The sequence below is a fragment of the Callorhinchus milii genome, unplaced genomic scaffold (genome assembly GCF_018977255.1).
Source record: "Callorhinchus milii isolate IMCB2004 unplaced genomic scaffold, IMCB_Cmil_1.0 Scaffold1021, whole genome shotgun sequence".
Classification (NCBI taxonomy): domain Eukaryota; kingdom Metazoa; phylum Chordata; class Chondrichthyes; order Chimaeriformes; family Callorhinchidae; genus Callorhinchus; species Callorhinchus milii.
In genome coordinates this window covers 1-24,803 of record NW_024705762.1, presented here as the reverse complement: position 1 = coordinate 24,803, position 24,803 = coordinate 1, and the positions used below count along the sequence as shown (strand labels likewise).

Genomic DNA, 24,803 nt, shown 5'->3' with positions numbered 1-24,803 from the left:
ACACAAGCACTTCCGGAAAAGGGACTCGGCTCACGCATTGTTCAACCATTGCATCTTTATTTGTGACCCACAGATAACACAGCAGGTAACAAAGACGAAGACCCCCCCGTGGAGCCTTAACATACTTTTGGGGCAATTGCTGTTAGCAAGCACCTATGAAGGCCGGCACGGTATACGAGCGGGTGGGTGGCCAACACCACGCGCGACCACCTTTGTCTCCTCAGTGGCGATGTTTTTACACATTGCGACAGATACTAGGGGAGGCCCAGGACTGGTTCAGATAATCGTCACTGGTAGTTAGCCATGAGCGGGAATCAAACGCGGGTGGCCGGGCCTCATAGCACAGCGCGCTGACCTCCTATGCTACCGCTCCCCACAGCAGGTAACAGAGCAGGTAACACAGCAGGTAACACAGCAGGTAACACACGCGCCAGCAGACTCCGCACTCAGAACTCCCCTCCTCTCTCTCCTCTCTCACCTTGATCCCCGTTCGTCACCCCTCCTGCTCCCCCCCATCTCCACTCACCAATCATCCTTCTCTCTTCATCCAACCGTTAAAGTTTCCCGCTTCGTCTGGCTCTCCTTGAATTTTTTTCCAATTCGGTAACCCCCCTCCCACCACCCAATATTTCAAGAGCCGCAATTGAACGTGAGTACGAGATGGTGGTCCTCCGGAGCCCCAGGTTGCCGACCCCTGCCCATAGTAAACTTGACCCCCACGGTAAACTGGATTTCCATGGTGAACTGGACTTCCACAGTGAACTGGACTCCCATGGTAAACTAGACTCGCATGGTGAACTGGACTTCCAAGGTGAACTGCACTTCCATGATAAACTGGACTCTCATGGTAAACTGGACTTCCATGGTGAACTAGATTTCCAAGGTGAACTGGACTCCCATGGTGAACTGGACTTCGAAGGTGAACTAGACTTCCATGGTGAACTGGACTCCATGGTGAACTGAACTCCCATGGTGACCTGGACTGGACTCCTATGGTGATCTGGACTCCCATAGTGAACTGAACTGGACTCCCATGGTGAACTGGACTCCCATAGTGAACTGGACTGGACTCCCATGGTGAACTGGACTCCCATGGTGAACTGGACTGCACTCCCATGGTGAACTGGACTTCCATAGTCAGGGGGGTCGGCAACAAAAATAACAAGAATCATCTTTTTTTTTATTTCAAGAGCAGTCCTTGTAAAGAGCCGCCTGCGGCTTCAGAGCCGCAGGTTGCCGATCCCTGGCCTCGGGAAATTGCCTGGTTCCTCCCTCTGACACCACAGTGGGCTTGGCAAGGCGCCTCGATCTCCCCTACGAATTGCAGAAGCAAGAATTGACTGAAGAGGCACTTCAAATGCACACCGTACTTGCAACTGCTATAGTCTGCCCCCTGCTGAAGGCAAGAAGGACAATGTAGGGTGCAAAATGTGTTGCTTCCGAAACGTCGTGATTTAATTTATTTTAAGTTGTTTACCTACGTGACTTTACCGAAAAAACCAAAGAGTATGAATCCTTGCAGTCACGAAAACTTCAAATCTAGAATTAATGAACTTAAACAGTGCTGAAGGTGAACATTGTTTTAGGAGTACAATATTTGTATTAGGCATGTCTTGATCTGCTGGAGCATTGTGCAATGCTATAAAGAAGAAATATATGAAAGAGCCACAAAAATAATGAAGAATAATCTGCTTAAATCTTTGTATTAAACAAATGCAGGTGTCCCTCGATTTACGAAAGGGATGCGTTCTTAAAAAAAAAAACGAAATTTCGTAAATCGGAATGGCTTTTCCCATTAATTTAATACGAAGATTTAGGGGTGTGTTTCGGACAGTCATTCCAACTCGACTCTTAACATAAAAATATAAAACCTACATAACTTTTCATAATGAAAAAAATTACGTAAATATGAAAACGGTTGAATAATAATTAATTTAAAAGAAAAAAATATTTACCTTTTCAGGGAACTCACCAAAATGTCTGCACGTTGGAATGACTGGAATGCGATGTGAAGGTGTTACCGTTGCACTACAGGGACTGCGTGACGCTGTCGCGGATGGATGACGATGCAGCCTCCCAGGTGGCATCTTGTTTTGTGATCTCATGGCGTATGCCGCCTGACATTTTGTTCACGCCAAAATTCGATTTGGTTCTCGAAAAGTGTCCATATCTTGTCAATTGCGTTAATACGAAGTATTTGTAAACCGAACGTTCGTAAAGCGAGGGATACCTGTACATTGAAGACGTGAACCCAGTATCAGATTAACTTTTCATAACTTGTCAGCAAATTATAACCACAGGACAAGGTTTGTGATTCTTTTTAATGGGTTTTTACATTCAGTGGGTTAATTTTGAACCTCACATTTCCCCTGTGCTATCTCATCAATTCTATAGGGTAATAATAGGGTAATGGACAGTAGAGGCAACCTACCGTGGGAATGGACTAGTGGCCACGGGAGGTAATGACAGGAGATTCAGCGTGCAGTGCGAATGGGCCGGTGGCCACGGGAATGATCGAGAATAGGGGCATGGCCAAGTGACGTTGAAGGACAGGAGTAGAACGGGTGGTCAAGGACCAGCGTGAAGTTTCGAGAATAGGAGCATGGACACGGGACAGGGGCGTGTCTACGCACCGTATATAAGGATAATAGGCGGGAGGCTCTGGGCTGCCTGGAGTGGGGTCTCCCGCCTGTTCAAGACAAGTCCGTCCCAGTCGTCTTTACAATAGTAATATTCCCTTGGTCCTCAATATATTGAAATTATTGCAGTTACTATAATATTTATAGAGAGGTTATGACGATGACTATTCCGCTTAGCTATCTATTGGTCCTCAATACCTCAGCCGTGGCTGATCATTGTTTAACGCTGTGGGCACACGCGAAATAGATTTTGCCAAGACGAGGGTTCTCTGCAGGCCCACTCGCTATCAGCAAAGATTCGTTCATGAAGCCATCCAAATAAAAAGACACAGACACAATTTCCACCGAGAAGATGGGTACAAACTGAGCAATCATTGGAAGGACGCTATTAACCAGTATAGGTCATAACTGGCTGTGATGTTGCCTCCCTCCCTACCTATGTGAGCAGTTGTTTTCGACTATCTGAGTTACTAACACAGCCACCGTTAGCTGTGTTAGTAAATGGCGGCTTTCCATCCTTTTCCACGTGGCGATGGCTCTCTCCGAGCTTACATTTACAAGCAAATTTCTTGCATTGACATGCTAATCTCGTTTGTCAAGATTTCTCCTATCTTACATTGACATGCAAGTTTCATCTCTAGCCCCGCCCACTGACCCTTGGGCTACACCCATCTCAAACCTTTACAACATCCTGCCTTAGCAGCGCTCCCACCATATATTCTCAGCAGCTCTCCAACTATATTTTTCACCTGATGATGATTGCTTGTGTTGCGATCAAAACGTCGTGATATTGTTATTATTTGTATTATTTGTTCTATCTACGTGGCTTTACCGAAAGACCCAAAGAATATGAATTCCTTCAGTCATTTATGTTCCCAAACAAGACAAATACTTACATTCAATTTCTAAAAATGAATGAAGCACAGGATTTGAACTTGGTACGCAAAGGGGCATTTAATGTTCTGATGGAAAAACAAGTATCTGTAACTTTTCTTTAGATAGTTACTTGGATTATTACCCCGTGATGCACTCATGCAAAATCATAGAATCAAATATCTAAACGAGGCATTTACTGGGATTTGAACCCAGGATCTCCTATTTACAAGACAGGCGCTTTACCAACTCAGCCATGGAACCATATTCCTGTATGGTATTTCTCAAGTTTCCAATCCCACTGGTAAATTCACAGAAACTCCGATAAAAATGTTGATGCATTCAAAAAATGTGATGCCTCGATCAAATATATTTTTGAGATTAGTTATGAACCATAGCAACATGTGATAAGGTGGCCGAGTGGTTAAGGCGATGGACTGCTAATCCATTGTGCTCTGCACGCATGGGTTCGAAACCCATCCTTGTCGATTTGCTCTTTTTAGAGTGAAATCTCGAGAAGCCATTTTTTATGTCATTGATCGGGGATTTTCTCACAAATTGAGCACCTTTAAGAAATGGAATGCTGAGAAATTATACCGCACTGTGATTGATCAAACGATTACCGTAATTCAGAGTTATGTCTTTTGTTTGTATTATGACTGCAGGTATTGCGGTCTATGCAAACATGACTCCTTGTAAAAAGGTGTCAGTTTTGTTGCCAGATAGAAGGGTAAAAAAACAATTATCAATCCCCAATCAGTGACATAAAAAATGGATTCTCGAGATTTCACTCTAAAAAGAGCAAATCGACAGGGATGGGATTCAAACCCATGCGTGCAGAACACAATAGTCTTTGTTTCTTTCTGCATTCACGAAGACTTAAAATCAAGATAGAACGCAATAGATTAGCAGTCCATCACCAAAGCCACAAGTTCAAATCCTGTGCTTGATTTCTTTTTAGAAATTGAAAATGTAAGTTTTTGTTTTGTTTGGGAACATAAACATTTGCATTTCACAATGCGACCGTATTTTGAGATTTCCCAATTAAGATGCAATATATATATCTGTAAAGTAAACAAGCCGATGGCAACTATTCATGTGGAGAACGATGGATTAACACGTTCCTTCGGAGTGGGCAGGTAGGAACTTGGTTGGACAGCGCATTCGTGCGATCCGTGTCACGTGGCGCAAGCTGCGCGTCACGTGGTGCTGAGCCCGCCAGAAGCGCTTTATGAAATACAAATCGAGGGCGTAGCTATGCGCGACAGACATACAGACGTACAAATAATCCTGGTGGGCAGTGTGGAACTGTTGTTCCTACCTGTAATAGCGTTTCACCTTCAGGATTCAGCAAACTCACATCTGAATTACGGTAATCGTTTGATCAATCAAAGTGCAGTGTAATTTCTCAGCATTCCATTTCCTAAAGGTGCTAAATTTGTGATATAATCCCCAATCAGTGACATAAAAATGGCTTCTCGAGATTTCACTCTAAAAGAGCAAATCGACAAGGATGGGATTCGAACCCATGCGTGCAGAGCACAATGGATTAGCAGTCCATCGCCTTAACCAATCGGCCACCTTGTCACATGTTGCCATGATTAATAACTAATCTAAAAAATATATGCGTTCTAGGCATCACATTTCTTGAATGCATCAACATTTTTATCGGAGTTTCTGTGAATTTGCCAGTGGGATTGGAAACTTAACAAATTCCGTAGAGGAATATGGCGCCATGGCTTAGTTGGTAAAGCGCCTGTCTAGTAAACAGGAGATCCTGGGTTCAAATCCCAGTGGTGCCTCATTGAGATATTTTATGGTATTATTGTGCATGAGTGCATTACGGGTTAATAATCCAAGTAACTACCTGGTAATTGAGTTTGACTTTAATAGAAGTGTTAAGGAGACTTGTTTTTCCATCACAACATTAAATGGGTGCCAAGTTCAAATCCTGTACTTGATTTATTTTAGAAATTGAAAATGTAAGTTTTTGTTTTGGAACATAAACGTTTGCATTTCCCAATGCGACCGTATTTTGAGATTTCGCAATTAATATTCAATATCCAAATATATACTTGTGAAGTAAACAAGCCGATTGCAACTATTCATGTGGAGAACGATGGATTAACACGTTCCTTCGGAGTGGGCAGGTAGGAACCTGGTTGGACAGCGCATTCGTGCGATCTGTGTCACGTGGCGCAAGCGGCGCGTCACGTGGTGCTGAGCCCGCCCGAAGCGCTCTATGAAATACAAATCGAGGGCGTGGCTATGCGCCACAGACGTACAGACGGACAAATAATCCCTGGTGGGCAGTGTGGAACTGTTGTTCCTACCTGTAATAGCGTTTCACCTTCAGGATTCAGCAAACTCACATCTGATTTACGGTAATCGTTTGATCAATCACAGTGCAGTGTAGTTTCTCAGCATTCCATTTCTTAAAGGTGCTAAATTTGTGATATAATCCACAATCAGTGACATCAAAAATGGCTTCTCGAGATTTCACTCTAAAAAGAGCAAAACGACAAGGATGGGATTCGAACCCATGCGTGCAGAGCACAATGGATTAGCAGTCCATCGCCTTAACCACTCGGCCACCTTGTCACATGTTGCCATGATTAATAACTAATCTCAAAAATATATGCGTTCGAGGCATCACATTTCTTGAATGCATCAACATTTTTATCGGAGTTTCTGTGAATTTGCCAGTGGGATTGGAAACTTAACAAATTCCGTAGAGAAATATGGCGCCATGGCTTAGTTGGTAAAGCGCCTGTCTAGTAAACAGGAGATCCTGGGTTCAAATCCCAGTGGTGCCTCATTGAGATATTTTATGGTATTATTCTGCATGAGTGCATTACGGGTTAATTATCCAAGAACTACCTGGTAAATGAGTTTGATTTTAATAGAAGTGTTAAGGAGACTTGTTTTTCCATCACAGCATTAAATGGGTGCCAAGTTCAAATCCTGTGCTTGATTTATTTTTAGAAATTGACAATGTAAGTTTTTGTTTTGGAACCTAAACGTTTGCATTTCCCAATGCGACCGTATTTTGAGATGTCGCAATTAATATTCAATATTCATATATATACTCGTGAAGTAAACAAGCCGATTGCAACTATTCATGTGGAGAACGATGGATGTACACGTTCCTTCGGAGTGGGCAGGTAGGAACTTGGTTGGACAGCGCATTCGTGCGATCCGTGTCACGTGGTGCAAGCGGCGTGTCACGTGGTGCTGAGCCCGCCCGAAGCGCTCTATGAAATACAAATCGAGGGCGTAGCTATGTGCGACAGACATACAGACGTACAAATAATCCCTGGTGGGCAGTGTGGAACTGTTGTTCCTACCTGTAATAGCGTTTCACCTTCAGGATTCAGCAAACTCACATCTGAATTACGGTAATCGTTTGATCAATCACAGTGCAGTGTTATTTTTCAGCATTCCATTTCTTAAAGGTGCTAAATTTGTGATATAATCCCCAATCAGTGACATAAAAATGGCTTCTCGAGATTTCACTCTAAAAAGAGCAAATCGACAAGGATGGGATTCGAACCCATGCGTGCAGAGCACAATGGATTAGCAGTCCATCGCCTTAACCACTCGGCCACCTTGTCACATGTTGCCATGATTAATAACTAATCTCAAAAATATATGCGTTCTAGGCATCACATTTCTTGAATGCATCAACATTTTTATCGGAGTTTCTGTGAATTTGCCAGTGGGATTGGAAACTTAACAAATTCCGTAGAGGAATATGGCGCCATGGCTTAGTTGGTAAAGCGCCTGTCTAGTAAACAGGAGATCCTGGGTTCAAATCCCAGTGGTGCCTCATTGAGATATTTTATGGTATTATTGTGCATGAGTGCATTACGGGTTAATAATCCAAGTAACTACCTGGTAATTGAGTTTGACTTTAATAGAAGTGTTAAGGAGACTTGTTTTTCCATCACAACATTAAATGGGTGCCAAGTTCAAATCCTGTACTTGATTTATTTTAGAAATTGAAAATGTAAGTTTTTGTTTTCGAACATAAACGTTTGCATTTCCCAATGCGACCGTATTTTGAGATTTCGCAATTAATATTCAATATCCAAATATATACTTGTGAAGTAAACAAGCCGATTGCAACTATTCATGTGGAGAACGATGGATTAACACGTTCCTTCGGAGTGGGCAGGTAGGAACCTGGTTGGACAGCGCATTCGTGCGATCTGTGTCACGTGGCGCAAGCGGCGCGTCACGTGGTGCTGAGCCCGCCCGAAGCGCTCTATGAAATACAAATCGAGGGCGTGGCTATGCGCCACAGACGTACAGACGGACAAATAATCCCTGGTGGGCAGTGTGGAACTGTTGTTCCTACCTGTAATAGCGTTTCACCTTCAGGATTCAGCAAACTCACATCTGAATTACGGTAATCGTTTGATCAATCACAGTGCAGTGTAGTTTCTCAGCATTCCATTTCTTAAAGGTGCTAAATTTGTGATATAATCCACAATCAGTGACATCAAAAATGGCTTCTCGAGATTTCACTCTAAAAAGAGCAAAACGACAAGGATGGGATTCGAACCCATGCGTGCAGAGCACAATGGATTAGCAGTCCATCGCCTTAACCACTCGGCCACCTTGTCACATGTTGCCATGATTAATAACTAATCTCAAAAATATATGCGTTCGAGGCATCACATTTCTTGAATGCATCAACATTTTTATTGGAGTTTCTGTGAATTTGCCAGTGGGATTGGAAACTTAACAAATTCCGTAGAGAAATATGGCGCCATGGCTTAGTTGGTAAAGCGCCTGTCTAGTAAACAGGAGATCCTGGGTTCAAATCCCAGTGGTGCCTCATTGAGATATTTTATGGTATTATTCTGCATGAGTGCATTACGGGTTAATAATGCAAGTAACTACCTGGTAATTGAGTTTGACATTAATAGAAGTGTTAAGGAGACTTGTTTTTCCATCACAACATTAAATGGGTGCCAAGTTCAAATCCTGTGCTTGATTTATTTAAAAAAATTGAAAATGTAAGTTTTTGTTTTGGAACATAAACGTTTGCATTTCCCAATGCGAAGTATTTTCAGATTTCGCAATTAATATTCAATATCCATATATATACTTGTGAAGTAAACAAGCCGATTGCAACTATTCATGTGGAGAACGACAAATCGAGGTCGTAGCTATGCGCGACAGACATACAGACGTACAAATAATCCCGGTGGGCAGTGTGGAACTGTTGTTCCTACCTGTAATAGCGTTTCACCTTCAGGATTCAGCAAACTCACATCTGAATTACGGTAATCGTTTGATCAATCACAGTGCAGTGTAATTTCTCAGCATTCCATTTCTTAAAGGTGCTAAATTTGTGATATAATCCCAATCAGTGACATCAAAAATGGCTTCTCGAGATTTCACTCTAAAAAGAGCAAATCGACAAGGATGGGATTCGAACCCATGCGTGCAGAGCACAATGGATTAGCAGTCCATCGCCTTAATCACTCGGGCACCTTGTCACATGTTGCCATGATTAATAACTAATCTAAAAAATATATGCTTTCTAGGCATCACATTTCTTGAATGCATCAACATTTTTATCGGAGTTTCTGTGAATTTGCCAGTGGGATTGGAAACTTAAGAAATTCGTAGAGGAATATGGCACCATGGCTTAGTTGGTAAAGCGCCTGTCTAGTAAACAGGAGATCCTGGGTTCAAATCCCAGTGGTGCCTCATTAAGATATTTTATGGTATTATTCTGCATGAGTGCATTACGGGTTAATTATCCAAGAACTACCTGGTAATTGAGTTTGACTTTAATAGAAGTGTTAAGGAGACTTGTTTTTCCATCACAACATTAAATGGGTGCCAAGTTCAAATCCTGTGCTTGATTTATTTTTAGAAATTGAAAATGTAAGTTTTTGTTTTGGAACATAAACGGTCGCATTTCCCAATGCGACCGTATTTTGCGATTTCGCAATTAATATTCAATATCCATATATATACTTGTGAAGTAAACAAGCCGATTGCAACTATTCATGTGGAGAACGATGGATTAACACGTTCCTTTGGAGTGGGCAGGTAGGAACTTGGTTGGACAGCGCATTCGTGCACGACGGACAGACAAATAATCCTGGTGGGCAGTGTGGAACCTGTTGTTCTACCTGTATGTATACAAGATAACTTGACTTTAGGTACCAGGCAGACAGCCCCCTGACTATCGACCCCTCCCTTAGGCCCCTCCCCCTTAGGCCCTCCCTTCTTAGGCCCCTCCCTGACCCACCTCCCTTAGGACCCTTTCCTGACCCCCTTCGGTTAGACCCCTGCCCTGAGCATCCACCCCCCATATCCTTAAGCCCCTCCCCTGACCCCCCCTCCCTCAGGCCCCTCCGCTGACCACCCCGCCCTCAGGCCCCTCTCCTGACTCCCCCCTTCCTTAGGCCCCTCCCCTGACCCTCCTCCCTTAGGCACCTCCCCTCTCCGTACCCGGCAGTAGTCTACACCAATCAAAGAGCTGTTTGTAAGGTCTCCACCAATCAAAGAACTGTGTGTATTATATATTATGTACGACAGACAAACAGACAGTCAGACAGACAGACAACTAAATAATCCCTGGTGGGCAGAGTGAAACATTGTTCCTCCCTGTATTAACACGTTCCTTCGGAGTGGGCAGGTAGGAACCTGGTTGGACAGCGCATTCGTGCGATCTGTGTCACGTGGCGCAAGCGGCGCGTCACGTGGTGCTGAGCCCGCCCGAAGCGCTCTATGAAATACAAATCGAGGGCGTGGCTATGCGCCACAGACGTACAGACGGACAAATAATCCCTGGTGGGCAGTGTGGAACTGTTGTTCCTACCTGTAATAGCGTTTCACCTTCAGGATTCAGCAAACTCACATCTGAATTACGGTAATCGTTTGATCAATCACAGTGCAGTGTAGTTTCTCAGCATTCCATTTCTTAAAGGTGCTAAATTTGTGATATAATCCACAATCAGTGACATCAAAAATGGCTTCTCGAGATTTCACTCTAAAAAGAGCAAACGACAAGGATGGGATTCGAACCCATGCGTGCAGAGCACAATGGATTAGCAGTCCATCGCCTTAACCACTCGGCCACCTTGTCACATGTTGCCATGATTAATAACTAATCTCAAAAATATATGCGTTCGAGGCATCACATTTCTTGAATGCATCAACATTTTTATCGGAGTTTCTGTGAATTTGCCAGTGGGATTGGAAACTTAACAAATTCCGTAGAGAAATATGGCGCCATGGCTTAGTTGGTAAAGCGCCTGTCTAGTAAACAGGAGATCCTGGGTTCAAATCCCAGTGGTGCCTCATTGAGATATTTTATGGTATTATTCTGCATGAGTGCATTACGGGTTAATTATCCAAGAACTACCTGGTAATGAGTTTGACTTTAATAGAAGTGTTAAGGAGACTTGTTTTTCCATCACAGCATTAAATGGGTGCCAAGTTCAAATCCTGTGCTTGATTTATTTTTAGAAATTGACAATGTAAGTTTTTGTTTTGGAACCTAAACGTTTGCATTTCCCAATGCGACCGTATTTTGAGATTCGCAATTAATATTCAATATCATATATATACTCGTGAAGTAAACAAGCCGATTGCAACTATTCATGTGGAGAACGATGGATGTACACGTTCCTTCGGAGTGGGCAGGTAGGAACTTGGTTGGACAGCGCATTCGTGCGATCCGTGTCACGTGGTGCAAGCGGCGTGTCACGTGGTGCTGAGCCGCCCGAAGCGCTCTATGAAATACAAATCGAGGGCGTAGCTATGTGCGACAGACATACAGACGTACAAATAATCCCTGGTGGGCAGTGTGGAACTGTTGTTCCTACCTGTAATAGCGTTTCACCTTCAGGATTCAGCAAACTCACATCTGAATTACGGTAATCGTTTGATCAATCACAGTGCAGTGTTATTTTCAGCATTCCATTTCTTAAAGGTGCTAAATTTGTGATATAATCCCAATCAGTGACATAAAAATGGCTTCTCGAGATTTCACTCTAAAAAGAGCAAATCGACAAGGATGGGATTCGAACCCATGCGTGCAGAGCACAATGGATTAGCAGTCCATCGCCTTAACCACTCGGCCACCTTGTCACATGTTGCCATGATTAATAACTAATCTAAAAAATATATGCGTTCTAGGCATCACATTTCTTGAATGCATCAACATTTTTATCGGAGTTTCTGTGAATTTGCCAGTGGGATTGGAAACTTAACAAATTCCGTAGAGGAATATGGCGCCATGGCTTAGTTGGTAAAGCGCCTGTCTAGTAAACAGGAGATCCTGGGTTCAAATCCCAGTGGTGCCTCATTGAGATATTTTATGGTATTATTGTGCATGAGTGCATTACGGGTTAATAATCCAAGTAACTACCTGGTAATTGAGTTTGACTTTAATAGAAGTGTTAAGGAGACTTGTTTTTCCATCACAACATTAAATGGGTGCCAAGTTCAAATCCTGTACTTGATTTATTTTAGAAATTGAAAATGTAAGTTTTTGTTTTGGAACATAAACGTTTGCATTTCCCAATGCGACCGTATTTTGAGATTTCGCAATTAATATTCAATATCCAAATATATACTTGTGAAGTAAACAAGCCGATTGCAACTATTCATGTGGAGAACGATGGATTAACACGTTCCTTCGGAGTGGGCAGGTAGGAACCTGGTTGGACAGCGCATTCGTGCGATCTGTGTCACGTGGCGCAAGCGGCGCGTCACGTGGTGCTGAGCCCGCCCGAAGCGCTCTATGAAATACAAATCGAGGGCGTGGCTATGCGCCACAGACGTACAGACGGACAAATAATCCCTGGTGGGCAGTGTGGAACTGTTGTTCCTACCTGTAATAGCGTTTCACCTTCAGGATTCAGCAAACTCACATCTGAATTACGGTAATCGTTTGATCAATCACAGTGCAGTGTAGTTTCTCAGCATTCCATTTCTTAAAGGTGCTAAATTTGTGATATAATCCACAATCAGTGACATCAAAAATGGCTTCTCGAGATTTCACTCTAAAAAGAGCAAAACGACAAGGATGGGATTCGAACCCATGCGTGCAGAGCACAATGGATTAGCAGTCCATCGCCTTAACCACTCGGCCACCTTGTCACATGTTGCCATGATTAATAACTAATCTCAAAAATATATGCGTTCGAGGCATCACATTTCTTGAATGCATCAACATTTTTATCGGAGTTTCTGTGAATTTGCCAGTGGGATTGGAAACTTAACAAATTCCGTAGAGAAATATGGCGCCATGGCTTAGTTGGTAAAGCGCCTGTCTAGTAAACAGGAGATCCTGGGTTCAAATCCCAGTGGTGCCTCATTGAGATATTTTATGGTATTATTCTGCATGAGTGCATTACGGGTTAATAATGCAAGTAACTACCTGGTAATTGAGTTTGACATTAATAGAAGTGTTAAGGAGACTTGTTTTTCCATCACAACATTAAATGGGTGCCAAGTTCAAATCCTGTGCTTGATTTATTTAAAAAATTGAAAATGTAAGTTTTTGTTTTGGAACATAAACGTTTGCATTTCCCAATGCGAAGTATTTTCAGATTTCGCAATTAATATTCAATATCCATATATATACTTGTGAAGTAAACAAGCCGATTGCAACTATTCATGTGGAGAACGACAAATCGAGGTCGTAGCTATGCGCGACAGACATACAGACGTACAAATAATCCCCGGTGGGCAGTGTGGAACTGTTGTTCCTACCTGTAATAGCGTTTCACCTTCAGGATTCAGCAAACTCACATCTGAATTACGGTAATCGTTTGATCAATCACAGTGCAGTGTAATTTCTCAGCATTCCATTTCTTAAAGGTGCTAAATTTGTGATATAATCCCAATCAGTGACATCAAAAATGGCTTCTCGAGATTTCACTCTAAAAAGAGCAAATCGACAAGGATGGGATTCGAACCCATGCGTGCAGAGCACAATGGATTAGCAGTCCATCGCCTTAACCACTCGGCCACCTTGTCACATGTTGCCATGATTAATAACAATCTCAAAAATATATGCTTTCTAGGCATCACATTTCTTGAATGCATCAACATTTTTATCGGAGTTTCTGTGAATTTGCCAGTGGGATTGGAAACTTAAGAAATTCCGTAGAGGAATATGGCGCCATGGCTTAGTTGGTAAAGCGCCTGTCTAGTAAACAGGAGATCCTGGGTTCAAATCCCAGTGGTGCCTCATTAAGATATTTTATGGTATTATTCTGCATGAGTGCATTACGGGTTAATTATCAAGAACTACCTGGTAATTGAGTTTGACTTTAATAGAAGTGTTAAGGAGACTTGTTTTTCCATCACAACATTAAATGGGTGCCAAGTTCAAATCCTGTGCTGATTTATTTTAGAAATTGAAAATGTAAGTTTTTGTTTTGGAACATAAACGTTTGCATTTCCCAATGCGACCGTATTTTGAGATTCGCAATTAATATTCAATATCCAAATATATACTGTGAAGTAAACAAGCCGATTGCAACTATTCATGTGGAGAAGATGGATTAACACGTTTCGGAGTGGGCAGGTAGGAACTGGTTGGACAGCGCATCGGGAGTGTCCGTGCAACGGCCGTACTGGCCCGCCGAAGCTCTATGAAATACAATCGACGTGTATGCGACAGACAAAAATAATCCCTGGTGGGCAGTGTGGAACTGTTGTTCCTACCTGTAATAGCGTTTCACCTTCAGGATTAGCAAACTCACATCTGAATTAGGTAATCGTTTGATCAATAAGTGCAGTGTAGTTTTCAGCATTCCATTTCTTAAGGTGCTAAATTTGTGATATAATCCCAATCAGTGACATCAAAAATGGCTTCTCGGATTTCACTCTAAAAAGAGCAAATCGACAAGGATGGGATTCGAACCCATGCGTGCAGAGCACAATGGATTAGCAGTCCATCGGCTTAACCCACTCGGCCCCTTGTCACATGTTGCCATGATTAATAACTAATCTCAAAATATATGCGTTCAGCACACATTTCTTGAATGCCATCACATTTTTATCGGAGTTCTGTGAATTTGCCAGTGGGATTGGAAACTTAACAATCCGTAGAGAAATATGGCGCCATGGCTTAGTTGGTAAAGCGCCTGTCTAGTAAACAGGAGATCCTGGGTTCAAATCCCAGTGGTGCCTCATTGAGATATTTATGGTATTATTCTGCATGAGTGCATTACGGTTAATAATCCAAGTAACTACCTGGTAATTGAGTTTGACTTTAATAGAAGTGTTAAGGAGACTTGTTTTCCATCACAACATTAAATGGTGCCAAGTTCAATCCTGTTTGATTTATTTTAGAAATTGAAAATGTAAGTTTTTGTTTTGGAACATAAACGTTTGCATTTCCAATGCGACCGTATTTGAGATTCGCATTAATATTCAATATCCAAATATATACTTGTGAAGTAAACAAGCCGATTGCAACTATTCATGTGGAGAACGATGGATTAACACGTTCCTTCGGAGTGGGCAGGTAGGAACCTGGTTGGACAGCGCATTCGTGCGATCTGTGTCACGTGGCGCAAGCGGCGCGTCACGTGGTGCTGAGCCCGCCCGAAGCGCTCTATGAAATACAAATCGAGGGCGTGGCTATGCGCCACAGACGTACAGACGGACAAATAATCCCTGGTGGCAGTGTGGAACTGTTGTTCCTACCTGTAATAGCGTTTCACCTTCAGGATTCAGCAAATCACATCTGAATTACGGTAATCGTTTGATCAATCACAGTGCAGTGTAGTTTCTCAGCATTCCATTTCTTAAAGGTGCTAAATTTGTGATATAATCCACAATCAGTGACATCAAAAATGGCTTCTCGAGATTTCACTCTAAAAAAGAGCAAACGACAAGGATGGGATTCGAACCCATGCGTGCAGAGCACAATGGATTAGCAGTCCATCGCCTTAACCACTCGGCCACCTTGTCACATGTTGCCATGATTAATAACTAATCTCAAAATATATGCGTTCGAGGCATCACATTTCTTGAATGCATCAACATTTTTATCGGAGTTTCTGTGAATTTGCCCAGTGGGATTGGAAACTTAACAAATTCCGTAGAGAAATATGGCGCCATGGCTTAGTTGGTAAAGCGCCTGTCTAGTAAACAGGAGATCCTGGGTTCAAATCCAGTGGTGCCTCATTGAGATATTTTATGGTATTATTCTGCATGAGTGCATTACGGGTTAATAATGCAAGTAACTACCTGGTAATTGAGTTTGACATTAATAGAAGTGTTAAGGAGACTTGTTTTCCATCACACATTAAATGGGTGCCAAGTTCAAATCCTGTGCTTGATTTATTTAAAAATTGAAAATGTAAGTTTTTGTTTTGGAACATAAACGTTTGCATTTCCCAATGCGACCGTATTTTCAGATTTCGCAATTAATATTCAATATCCATATATATACTTGTGAAGTAAACAAGCCGATTGCAACTATTCATGTGGGAGAACGACAAATCGAGGTCGTAGCTATGCCGCGACAGACATACAGACGTACAAATAATCCCGGTGGGCAGTGTGGAACTGTTGTTCCTACCTGTAATAGCGTTTCACCTTCAGGATTCAGCAAACTCACATCTGAATTACGGTAATCGTTTGATCAATCACAGTGCAGTGTAATTTTCTCAGCATTCCATTTCTTAAAGGTGCTAAATTTGTGATATAATCCCAATCAGTGACATCAAAAATGGCTTCTCGAGATTTCACTCTAAAAAGAGCAAATCGACAAGGATGGGATTCGAACCCATGCGTGCAGAGCACAATGGATTAGCAGTCCATCGCCTTAACCACTCGGCCACCTTGTCACATGTTGCCATGATTAATAACAATCTCAAAAATATATGCTTCTAGGCATCACATTTCTTGAATGCATCAACATTTTTATCGGAGTTTCTGTGAATTTGCCAGTGGGATTGGAAACTTAACAAATTCCGTAGAGGAATATGGCGCCATGGCTTAGTTGGTAAAGCGCCTGTCTAGTAAACAGGAGATCCTGGGTTCAAATCCCAGTGGTGCCTCATTGAGATATTTTATGGTATTATTCTGCATGAGTGCATTACGGGTTAATAATCCAAGAACTACCTGGTAATTGAGTTTGACTTTAATAGAAGTGTTAAGGAGACTTGTTTTTCCATCACAACATTAAATGGGTGCCAAGTTCAAATCCTGTACTGGATTTATTTTAGAAATTGAAAATGTAAGTTTTTGTTTTGGAACATAAACGTTTGCATTTCCCAATGCGACCGTATTTTGAGATTTCGCAATTAATATTCAATATCCAAATATATACTTGTGAAGTAAACAAGCCGATTGCAACTATTCATGTGGAGAACGATGGATTAACACGTTCCTTCGGAGTGGGCAGGTAGGAACCTGGTTGGACAGCGCATTCGTGCGATCTGTGTCACGTGGCGCAAGCGGCGCGTCACGTGGTGCTGAGCCCGCCCGAAGCGCTCTATGAAATACAAATCGAGGGCGTGGCTATGCGCCACAGACGTACAGACGGACAAATAATCCCTGGTGGGCAGTGTGGAACTGTTGTTCCTACCTGTAATAGCGTTTCACCTTCAGGATTCAGCAAACTCACATCTGAATTACGGTAATCGTTTGATCAATCACAGTGCAGTGTAGTTTCTCAGCATTCCATTTCTTAAAGGTGCTAAATTTGTGATATAATCCACAATCAGTGACATCAAAAATGGCTTCTCGAGATTTCACTCTAAAAAGAGCAAAACGACAAGGATGGGATTCGAACCCATGCGTGCAGAGCACAATGGATTAGCAGTCCATCGCCTTAACCACTCGGCCACCTTGTCACATGTTGCCATGATTAATAACTAATCTCAAAAATATATGCGTTCGAGGCATCACATTTCTTGAATGCATCAACATTTTTATCGGAGTTTCTGTGAATTTGCCAGTGGGATTGGAAACTTAACAAATTCCGTAGAGAAATATGGCGCCATGGCTTAGTTGGTAAAGCGCCTGTCTAGTAAACAGGAGATCCTGGGTTCAAATCCCAGTGGTGCCTCATTGAGATATTTTATGGTATTATTCTGCATGAGTGCATTACGGGGTTAATAATGCAAGTAACTACCTGGTAATTGAGTTTGACATTAATAGAAGTGTTAAGGAGACTTGTTTTTCCATCACAACATTAAATGGGTGCCAAGTTCAAATCCTGTGCTTGATTTATTTAAAAAAAATTGAAAATGTAAGTTTTTGTTTTGGAACATAAACGTTTGCATTTCCCAATGCGAAGTATTTTCAGATTTCGCAATTAATATTCAATATCCATATATATACTTGTGAAGTAAACAAGCCGATTGCAACTATTCATGTGGAGAACGACAAATCGAGGTCGTAGCTATGCGCGACAGACATACAGACGTACAAATAATCCCCGGTGGGCAGTGTGGAACTGTTGTTCCTACCTGTAATAGCGTTTCACCTTCAGGATTCAGCAAACTCACATCTGAATTACGGTAATCGTTTGATCAATCACAGTGCAGTGTAATTTCTCAGCATTCCATTTCTTAAAGGTGCTAAATTTGTGATATAATCCCAATCAGTGACATCAAAAATGGCTTCTCGAGATTTCACTCTAAAAAGAGCAAATCGACAAGGATGGGATTCGAACCCATGCGTGCAGAGCACAATGGATTAGCAGTCCATCGCCTTAACCACTCGGCCACCCTTGTCACATGTTGCCATGATTAATAACGAATCTCAAAAATATATGCTTTCTAGGCATCACATTTCTTGAATGCATCAACATTTTTATCGGAGTTTCTGTGGAATTTGCCAGTGGGATTGGAAACTTAAGAAATTCCGTAGAGGAATATGGCGCCATGGCTTAGTTGGTAAAGCGCCTGTCTAGTAAACAGGAGATCCTGGGTTCAAATCCCAGTGGTGCCTCATTAAGATATTTTATGGTATTATTCTGCATGAGTGCATTACGGGTTAATTATCCAAGAACTACCTGGTAATTGAGTTTGACTTTATAGAAGTGTTAAGGAGACTTGTTTTTCCATCACAACATTAAATGGGTGCCAAGTTCAAATCCTGTGCTTGATTTATTTTTAGAAATTGACAATGTAAGTTTTTGTTTTGGAACATAAACGTTTGCATTTCCCAATGCGACCGTATTTTGAGATGTCGCAATTAATATTCAATATTCATATATATATACTGTGAAGTAAACAAGCCGATTGCAACTATTCATGTGGAGAACGATGGATGTAACACGTTCCTTCGGAGTGGGCAGGTAGGAACTGGTTGGACAGCGCATTCGTGCGATCGTGTCACGTGGTGCAAGCGGCGTGTCACGTGGTGCTGAGCCCGCCCGAAGCGCTCTATGAAATACAAATCGAGGGCGTAGCTATGTGCGACAGACATACAGACGACAAATAATCCCTGGTGGCAGTGTGGAACTGTTGTTCCTACCTGTAATAGCGTTTCACCTTCAGGATTCAGCAAACTCACATCTGAATTACGGTAATCGTTTGATCAATTCACAGTGCAGTGTTATTTTTCAGCATTCCATTTCTTAAAGGTGCTAAATTTGTGATATAATCCACAATCAGTGACATCAAAAATGGCTTCTCGAGATTTCACTCTAAAAAGAGCAAATCGACAAGGATGGGATTCGAACCCATGCGTGCAGAGCACAATGGATTAGCAGTCCATCGCCTTAACCACTCGGCCACCTTGTCACATGTTGCCATGATTAATAACTAATCTCAAAAATATATGCGTTCGAGGCATCACATTTCTTGAATGCATCAACATTTTTATCGGAGTTTCTGTGAATTTGCCAGTGGGATTGGAAACTTAACAAATTCCGCAGAGGAATATGGCGCCATGGCTTAGTTGGTAAAGCGCCTGTCTAGTAAACAGGAGATCCTGGGTTCAAATCCCAGTGGTGCCTCATTGAGATATTTTATGGTATTATTCTGCATGAGTGCATTACGGGTTAATAATGCAAGTAACTACCTGGTAATTGAGTTTGACATTAATAGAAGTGTTAAGGAGACTTGTTTTTCCATCACAACATTAAATGGGTGCCAAGTTCAAATCCTGTGCTTGATTTATTTAAAAAATTGAAAATGTAAGTTTTTGTTTTGGAACATAAACGTTTGCATTTCCCAATGCGACCGTATTTTCAGATTTCGCAATTAATATTCAATATCCATATATATACTTGTGAATTAAACAAGCCGATTGCAACTATTCATGTGGAGAACGACAAATCGAGGTCGTAGCTATGCGCGACAGACATACAGATGTACAAATAATCCCTGGTGGGCAGTGTGGAACTGTTGTTCCTACCTGTAATAGCGTTTCACCTTCAGGATTCAGCAAACTCACATCTGAATTACGGTAATCGTTTGATCAATCACAGTGCAGTGTATTTCTCAGCATTCCATTTCTTAAAGGTGCTAAATTTGTGATATAATCCCAATCAGTGACATAAAAATGGCTTCTCGAGATTTCACTCTAAAAAGAGCAAATCGACAAGGATGGGATTCGAACCCATGCGTGCAGAGCACAATGGATTAGCAGTCCATCGCCTTAACCACTCGGCCACCTTGTCACATGTTGCCATGATTAATAACTAATCTCAAAAATATATGCGTTCTAGGCATCACATTTCTTGAATGCATCAACATTTTTATCGGAGTTTCTGTGAATTTGCCAGTGGGATTGGAAACTTAACAAATTCCGTAGAGGAATATGGCGCCATGGCTTAGTTGGTAAAGCGCCTGTCTAGTAAACAGGAGATCCTGGGTTCAAATCCCAGTGGTGCCTCATTGAGATATTTTATGGTATTATTGTGCATGAGTGCATTACGGGTTAATAATCCAAGTAACTACCTGGTAATTGAGTTTGACTTTAATAGAAGTGTTAAGGAGACTTGTTTTTCCATCACAACATTAAATGGGTGCCAAGTTCAAATCCTGTACTTGATTTATTTTAGAAATTGAAAATGTAAGTTTTTGTTTTGGAACATAAACGTTTGCATTTCCCAATGCGACCGTATTTTGAGATTTCGCAATTAATATTCAATATCCAAATATATACTTGTGAAGTAAACAAGCCGATTGCAACTATTCATGTGGAGAACGATGGATTAACACGTTCCTTCGGAGTGGGCAGGTAGGAACCTGGTTGGACAGCGCATTCGTGCGATCTGTGTCACGTGGCGCAAGCGGCGCGTCACGTGGTGCTGAGCCCGCCCGAAGCGCTCTATGAAATACAAATCGAGGGCGTGGCTATGCGCCACAGACGTACAGACGGACAAATAATCCTGGTGGGCAGTGTGGAACTGTTGTTCCTACCTGTAATAGCGTTTCACCTTCAGGATTCAGCAAACTCACATCTGAATTACGGTAATCGTTTGATCAATCACAGTGCAGTGTAGTTTCTCAGCATTCCATTTCTTAAAGGTGCTAAATTTGTGATATAATCCACAATCAGTGACATCAAAAATGGCTTCTCGAGATTTCACTCTAAAAAGAGCAAATCGACAAGGATGGGATTCGAACCCATGCGTGCAGAGCACAATGGATTAGCAGTCCATCGCCTTAACCACTCGGCCACCTTGTCACATGTTGCCATGATTAATAACTAATCTCAAAAATATATGCGTTCAGGCATCACATTTCTTGAATGCATCAACATTTTTATCGGAGTTTCTGTGAATTTGCCAGTGGGATTGGAAACTTAACAATTCCGCAGAGGAATATGGCGCCATGGCTTAGTTGGTAAAGCGCCTGTCTAGTAAACAGGAGATCCTGGGTTCAAATCCAGTGGTGCCTCATTGAGATATTTTATTGGTATTATTCTGCATGAGTGCATTACGGGTTAATAATGCAAGTAATACCTGGTAATTGAGTTTGACATTAATAGAAGTGTTTAAGGAGACTTGTTTTCCATCACAACATTAATGGGTGCAAGTTCAAATCCTGTGCTTGATTTTTTTAAAAAAATTGAAAATGTAAGTTTTTGTTTTGGAACATAACGTTTGCATTCCAATGCGACCGTATTTCAGATTTCGCAATTAATATTCAATATCCATATATATACTACTGTGAATTAAACAAGCCGATTGCAACCTATTCTGTGGAGAACGACAAATCGAGGTCGTAGCTATGCGCGACAGACATACAGATGTACAAATAATCCCTGGTGGGCAGTGTGGAACTGTTGTTCCTACCTGTAATAGCGTTTCACCTTCAGGATTCAGCAAACTCACATCTGAATTACGGTTCGTTTGATCAATCACAGTGCAGTGTATTTTCAGCATTCCATTTCTTAAAGGTGCTAAATTTGTGATATAATCCCAATCAGTGACATAAAAATGCTTCTCGAGATTTCACTCTAAAAGAGCAAATCGACAAGGATGGGATTCGAACCCATGCGTGCAGAGCACAATGGATTAGCAGTCCATCGCCTTAACCACTCGGCCACCTTGTCACATGTGCCATGATTAATAACTAATCTCAAAAATATATGCGTTCGAGGCATCCATTTCTTGAATGCATTAACATTTTTATCGGATTTCTGTGAATTGCCAGTGGATTGGAAACTTAACAAATTCCGCAGAGGAATATGGCGCCATGGCTTAGTTGGTAAACGCCTGTCTAGTAAACAGGAGATCTGGGTTCAATCCCAGTGGTGCTCATTGAGATATTTTATGGTATTATTCTGCATGAGTGCATTACGGGTTAATAATGCAAGTAACTACCTGGTAATTGGTTTGACATTAATAGAAGTGTTAAGGAGACTTGTTTTTCCATCACAACATTAAATGGGTGCCAAGTTCAAATCCTGTGCTTGATTTATTTAAAAAAATTGAAATGTAAGTTTTTGTTTTGGAACATAAACGTTTGCATTTCCCAATGCGACCGTATTTTCAGATTTCGCAATTAAATATTCAATATCCTATATAACTTGTGAATTAAACAAGCCGATTGCAACTATTCATGTGTGAGAACGACAAATCGAGGTCGTAGCTATGCGCGACAGACATACAGACGTACAAATAATCCCTGGTGGGCAGTGTGGAACTGTTGTTCCTACCTGTAATAGCGTTTCACCTTCAGGATTCAGCAAACTCACATCTGAATTACGGTAATCGTTTGATCAATCACAGTGCAGTGTTATTTTTCAGCATTCCATTTCTTAAAGGTGCTAAATTTGTGATATAATCCCCAATCAGTGACATAAAAATGGCTTCTCGAGATTTCACTCTAAAAAGAGCAAATCGACAAGGATGGGATTCGAACCCATGCGTGCAGAGCACAATGGATTAGCAGTCCATCGCCTTAACCACTCGGCCACCTTGTCACATGTTGCCATGATTAATAACTAATCTAAAAAAATATATGCGTTCTAGGCATCACATTTCTTGAATGCATCAACATTTTTATCGGAGTTTCTGTGAATTTGCCAGTGGGATTGGAAACTTAACAAATTCCGTAGAGGAATATGGCGCCATGGCTTAGTTGGTAAAGCGCCTGTCTAGTAAACAGGAGATCCTGGTTCAAATCCCAGTGGTGCCTCATTGAGATATTTTATGGTATTATTGTGCATGAGTGCATTACGGGTTAATAATCCAAGTAACTACCTGGTAATTGAGTTTGACTTTAATAGAAGTGTTAAGGAGACTTGTTTTTCCATCACAACATTAAATGGGTGCCAAGTTCAAATCCTACTTGATTTATTTTAGAAATTGAAAATGTAAGTTTTTGTTTTGGAACATAAACGTTTGCATTTCCCAATGCGACCGTATTTTGAGATTTCGCAATTAATATTCAATATCCAAATATATACTTGTGAAGTAAACAAGCCGATTGCAACTATTCATGTGGAGAACGATGGATTAACACGTTCCTTCGGAGTGGGCAGGTAGGAACCTGGTTGGACAGCGCATTCGTGCGATCTGTGTCACGTGGCGCAAGCGGCGCGTCACGTGGTGCTGAGCCCGCCCGAAGCGCTCTATGAAATACAAATCGAGGGCGTGGCTATGCGCCACAGACGTACAGACGGACAAATAATCCCTGGTGGGCAGTGTGGAACTGTTGTTCCTACCTGTAATAGCGTTTCACCTTCAGGATTCAGCAAACTCACATCTGAATTACGGTAATCGTTTGATCAATCACAGTGCAGTGTAGTTTCTCAGCATTCCATTTCTTAAAGGTGCTAAATTTGTGATATAATCCACAATCAGTGACATCAAAATGGCTTCTCGAGATTTCACTCTAAAAAGAGCAAATCGACAAGGATGGGATTCGAACCCATGCGTGCAGAGCACAATGGATTAGCAGTCCATCGCCTTAACCACTCGGCCACCTTGTCACATGTTGCCTGATTCATAACTAATCTCAAAAATATATTCTTCTAGGCATCACATTTCTTAAATGCATCAACATTTTTATATGGAGTTTCTGTGAATTTGCCAGTGGGATTGGAACTTAACAAATCCCGTAGAGGAATATGGCGCCATGGCTTAGTTGGTTAAAGCGCCTGTCTAGTAAACAGGAGATCCTGGGTTCAAAATCCCAGTGGTGCCTCATTGAGATTTTATGGTATTATTCTGCATGAGTGCATTACGGGTTAATAATGCAAGTAACTACCTGGTAATTGAGTTTGACATTAATAGAAGTGTTAAGGAGACTTGTTTTTCCATCACAACATTAAATGGGTGCCAAGTTCAAATCCTGTGCTTGATTTATTTAAAAAAAATGAAAATGTAAGTTTTGTTTTGGAACATAAACGTTTGCATTTCCCAATGCGCCGTATTTTCAGATTTCGCAATTAATATTCAATATCCATATATATACTTGTGAATTAAACAAGCGAGATTGCAACTCCTTCATGTGGAGAACGACAAATCGAAGTCGTAGCTATGCGCGACAGACATATAGACGTACAAATAATCCCTGGTGGGCAGTGTGGAACTGTGTTCCTACCTGTAATAGCGTTTCACCTTCAGGATTCAGCAAACTCACATCTGAATTACGGTAATCGTTTGATCAATCACAGTGCAGTGTAGTTTCTCAGCATTCCATTTCTTAAAGGTGCTAAATTTGTGATATAATCCACAATCAGTGACATCAAAAATGGCTTCTCGAGATTTCACTCTAAAAAGAGCAAATCGACAAGGATGGGATTCGAACCCATGCGTGCAGAGCACAATGGATTAGCAGTCCATCGCCTTAACCACTCGGCCACCTTGTCACATGT

The 24,803-nt window shown here is 41.6% G+C and overlaps 41 non-coding genes across 41 annotated transcripts; 20 read left to right on the top strand and 21 right to left on the bottom strand.

Annotated features, from left to right (window-relative positions):
- Positions 1-3,918: 3,918 nt before the first annotated feature.
- Positions 3,919-4,000, top strand: trnas-gcu. The gene has a single exon. It is a non-coding gene; the product is annotated as a tRNA-Ser (tRNA).
- Positions 4,001-5,017: 1,017 nt separating this feature from the next.
- On the bottom strand, positions 5,018-5,099 carry trnas-gcu. Its single transcript has one exon. It is a non-coding gene; the product is annotated as a tRNA-Ser (tRNA).
- A 142-nt stretch (positions 5,100-5,241) lies between these two features.
- On the top strand, positions 5,242-5,314 carry trnat-agu. The gene has a single exon. It is a non-coding gene; the product is annotated as a tRNA-Thr (tRNA).
- A 717-nt stretch (positions 5,315-6,031) lies between these two features.
- On the bottom strand, positions 6,032-6,113 carry trnas-gcu. Its single transcript has one exon. It is a non-coding gene; the product is annotated as a tRNA-Ser (tRNA).
- Positions 6,114-6,255: 142 nt separating this feature from the next.
- Positions 6,256-6,328, top strand: trnat-agu. The gene has a single exon. It is a non-coding gene; the product is annotated as a tRNA-Thr (tRNA).
- A 716-nt stretch (positions 6,329-7,044) lies between these two features.
- Positions 7,045-7,126, bottom strand: trnas-gcu. Its single transcript has one exon. It is a non-coding gene; the product is annotated as a tRNA-Ser (tRNA).
- Positions 7,127-7,268: 142 nt separating this feature from the next.
- trnat-agu lies at positions 7,269-7,341 on the top strand. The gene has a single exon. It is a non-coding gene; the product is annotated as a tRNA-Thr (tRNA).
- Positions 7,342-8,058: 717 nt separating this feature from the next.
- trnas-gcu lies at positions 8,059-8,140 on the bottom strand. Its single transcript has one exon. It is a non-coding gene; the product is annotated as a tRNA-Ser (tRNA).
- A 142-nt stretch (positions 8,141-8,282) lies between these two features.
- Positions 8,283-8,355, top strand: trnat-agu. The gene has a single exon. It is a non-coding gene; the product is annotated as a tRNA-Thr (tRNA).
- Positions 8,356-8,940: 585 nt separating this feature from the next.
- trnas-gcu lies at positions 8,941-9,022 on the bottom strand. The gene has a single exon. It is a non-coding gene; the product is annotated as a tRNA-Ser (tRNA).
- Positions 9,023-9,163: 141 nt separating this feature from the next.
- Positions 9,164-9,236, top strand: trnat-agu. Its single transcript has one exon. It is a non-coding gene; the product is annotated as a tRNA-Thr (tRNA).
- A 1,308-nt stretch (positions 9,237-10,544) lies between these two features.
- trnas-gcu lies at positions 10,545-10,626 on the bottom strand. Its single transcript has one exon. It is a non-coding gene; the product is annotated as a tRNA-Ser (tRNA).
- A 142-nt stretch (positions 10,627-10,768) lies between these two features.
- Positions 10,769-10,841, top strand: trnat-agu. Its single transcript has one exon. It is a non-coding gene; the product is annotated as a tRNA-Thr (tRNA).
- Positions 10,842-11,551: 710 nt separating this feature from the next.
- trnas-gcu lies at positions 11,552-11,633 on the bottom strand. The gene has a single exon. It is a non-coding gene; the product is annotated as a tRNA-Ser (tRNA).
- Positions 11,634-11,775: 142 nt separating this feature from the next.
- On the top strand, positions 11,776-11,848 carry trnat-agu. The gene has a single exon. It is a non-coding gene; the product is annotated as a tRNA-Thr (tRNA).
- A 717-nt stretch (positions 11,849-12,565) lies between these two features.
- trnas-gcu lies at positions 12,566-12,647 on the bottom strand. Its single transcript has one exon. It is a non-coding gene; the product is annotated as a tRNA-Ser (tRNA).
- A 142-nt stretch (positions 12,648-12,789) lies between these two features.
- On the top strand, positions 12,790-12,862 carry trnat-agu. The gene has a single exon. It is a non-coding gene; the product is annotated as a tRNA-Thr (tRNA).
- Positions 12,863-13,447: 585 nt separating this feature from the next.
- Positions 13,448-13,529, bottom strand: trnas-gcu. Its single transcript has one exon. It is a non-coding gene; the product is annotated as a tRNA-Ser (tRNA).
- A 141-nt stretch (positions 13,530-13,670) lies between these two features.
- trnat-agu lies at positions 13,671-13,743 on the top strand. Its single transcript has one exon. It is a non-coding gene; the product is annotated as a tRNA-Thr (tRNA).
- Positions 13,744-14,400: 657 nt separating this feature from the next.
- Positions 14,401-14,482, bottom strand: trnas-gcu. The gene has a single exon. It is a non-coding gene; the product is annotated as a tRNA-Ser (tRNA).
- Positions 14,483-14,617: 135 nt separating this feature from the next.
- On the top strand, positions 14,618-14,690 carry trnat-agu. Its single transcript has one exon. It is a non-coding gene; the product is annotated as a tRNA-Thr (tRNA).
- Positions 14,691-15,394: 704 nt separating this feature from the next.
- Positions 15,395-15,476, bottom strand: trnas-gcu. The gene has a single exon. It is a non-coding gene; the product is annotated as a tRNA-Ser (tRNA).
- Positions 15,477-15,618: 142 nt separating this feature from the next.
- trnat-agu lies at positions 15,619-15,690 on the top strand. Its single transcript has one exon. It is a non-coding gene; the product is annotated as a tRNA-Thr (tRNA).
- A 585-nt stretch (positions 15,691-16,275) lies between these two features.
- On the bottom strand, positions 16,276-16,357 carry trnas-gcu. The gene has a single exon. It is a non-coding gene; the product is annotated as a tRNA-Ser (tRNA).
- A 140-nt stretch (positions 16,358-16,497) lies between these two features.
- Positions 16,498-16,570, top strand: trnat-agu. Its single transcript has one exon. It is a non-coding gene; the product is annotated as a tRNA-Thr (tRNA).
- A 716-nt stretch (positions 16,571-17,286) lies between these two features.
- Positions 17,287-17,368, bottom strand: trnas-gcu. The gene has a single exon. It is a non-coding gene; the product is annotated as a tRNA-Ser (tRNA).
- Positions 17,369-17,510: 142 nt separating this feature from the next.
- trnat-agu lies at positions 17,511-17,583 on the top strand. Its single transcript has one exon. It is a non-coding gene; the product is annotated as a tRNA-Thr (tRNA).
- Positions 17,584-18,171: 588 nt separating this feature from the next.
- Positions 18,172-18,254, bottom strand: trnas-gcu. The gene has a single exon. It is a non-coding gene; the product is annotated as a tRNA-Ser (tRNA).
- A 143-nt stretch (positions 18,255-18,397) lies between these two features.
- On the top strand, positions 18,398-18,470 carry trnat-agu. Its single transcript has one exon. It is a non-coding gene; the product is annotated as a tRNA-Thr (tRNA).
- A 715-nt stretch (positions 18,471-19,185) lies between these two features.
- trnas-gcu lies at positions 19,186-19,267 on the bottom strand. Its single transcript has one exon. It is a non-coding gene; the product is annotated as a tRNA-Ser (tRNA).
- Positions 19,268-19,409: 142 nt separating this feature from the next.
- On the top strand, positions 19,410-19,482 carry trnat-agu. Its single transcript has one exon. It is a non-coding gene; the product is annotated as a tRNA-Thr (tRNA).
- Positions 19,483-20,066: 584 nt separating this feature from the next.
- Positions 20,067-20,148, bottom strand: trnas-gcu. The gene has a single exon. It is a non-coding gene; the product is annotated as a tRNA-Ser (tRNA).
- A 142-nt stretch (positions 20,149-20,290) lies between these two features.
- Positions 20,291-20,363, top strand: trnat-agu. The gene has a single exon. It is a non-coding gene; the product is annotated as a tRNA-Thr (tRNA).
- A 716-nt stretch (positions 20,364-21,079) lies between these two features.
- trnas-gcu lies at positions 21,080-21,161 on the bottom strand. Its single transcript has one exon. It is a non-coding gene; the product is annotated as a tRNA-Ser (tRNA).
- Positions 21,162-21,301: 140 nt separating this feature from the next.
- On the top strand, positions 21,302-21,373 carry trnat-agu. Its single transcript has one exon. It is a non-coding gene; the product is annotated as a tRNA-Thr (tRNA).
- Positions 21,374-21,949: 576 nt separating this feature from the next.
- On the bottom strand, positions 21,950-22,031 carry trnas-gcu. The gene has a single exon. It is a non-coding gene; the product is annotated as a tRNA-Ser (tRNA).
- A 791-nt stretch (positions 22,032-22,822) lies between these two features.
- On the bottom strand, positions 22,823-22,904 carry trnas-gcu. Its single transcript has one exon. It is a non-coding gene; the product is annotated as a tRNA-Ser (tRNA).
- A 143-nt stretch (positions 22,905-23,047) lies between these two features.
- trnat-agu lies at positions 23,048-23,119 on the top strand. Its single transcript has one exon. It is a non-coding gene; the product is annotated as a tRNA-Thr (tRNA).
- Positions 23,120-23,833: 714 nt separating this feature from the next.
- Positions 23,834-23,915, bottom strand: trnas-gcu. Its single transcript has one exon. It is a non-coding gene; the product is annotated as a tRNA-Ser (tRNA).
- A 140-nt stretch (positions 23,916-24,055) lies between these two features.
- Positions 24,056-24,130, top strand: trnat-agu. Its single transcript has one exon. It is a non-coding gene; the product is annotated as a tRNA-Thr (tRNA).
- Positions 24,131-24,715: 585 nt separating this feature from the next.
- Positions 24,716-24,797, bottom strand: trnas-gcu. The gene has a single exon. It is a non-coding gene; the product is annotated as a tRNA-Ser (tRNA).
- Between the last annotated feature and the right edge of the window lie 6 nt (positions 24,798-24,803).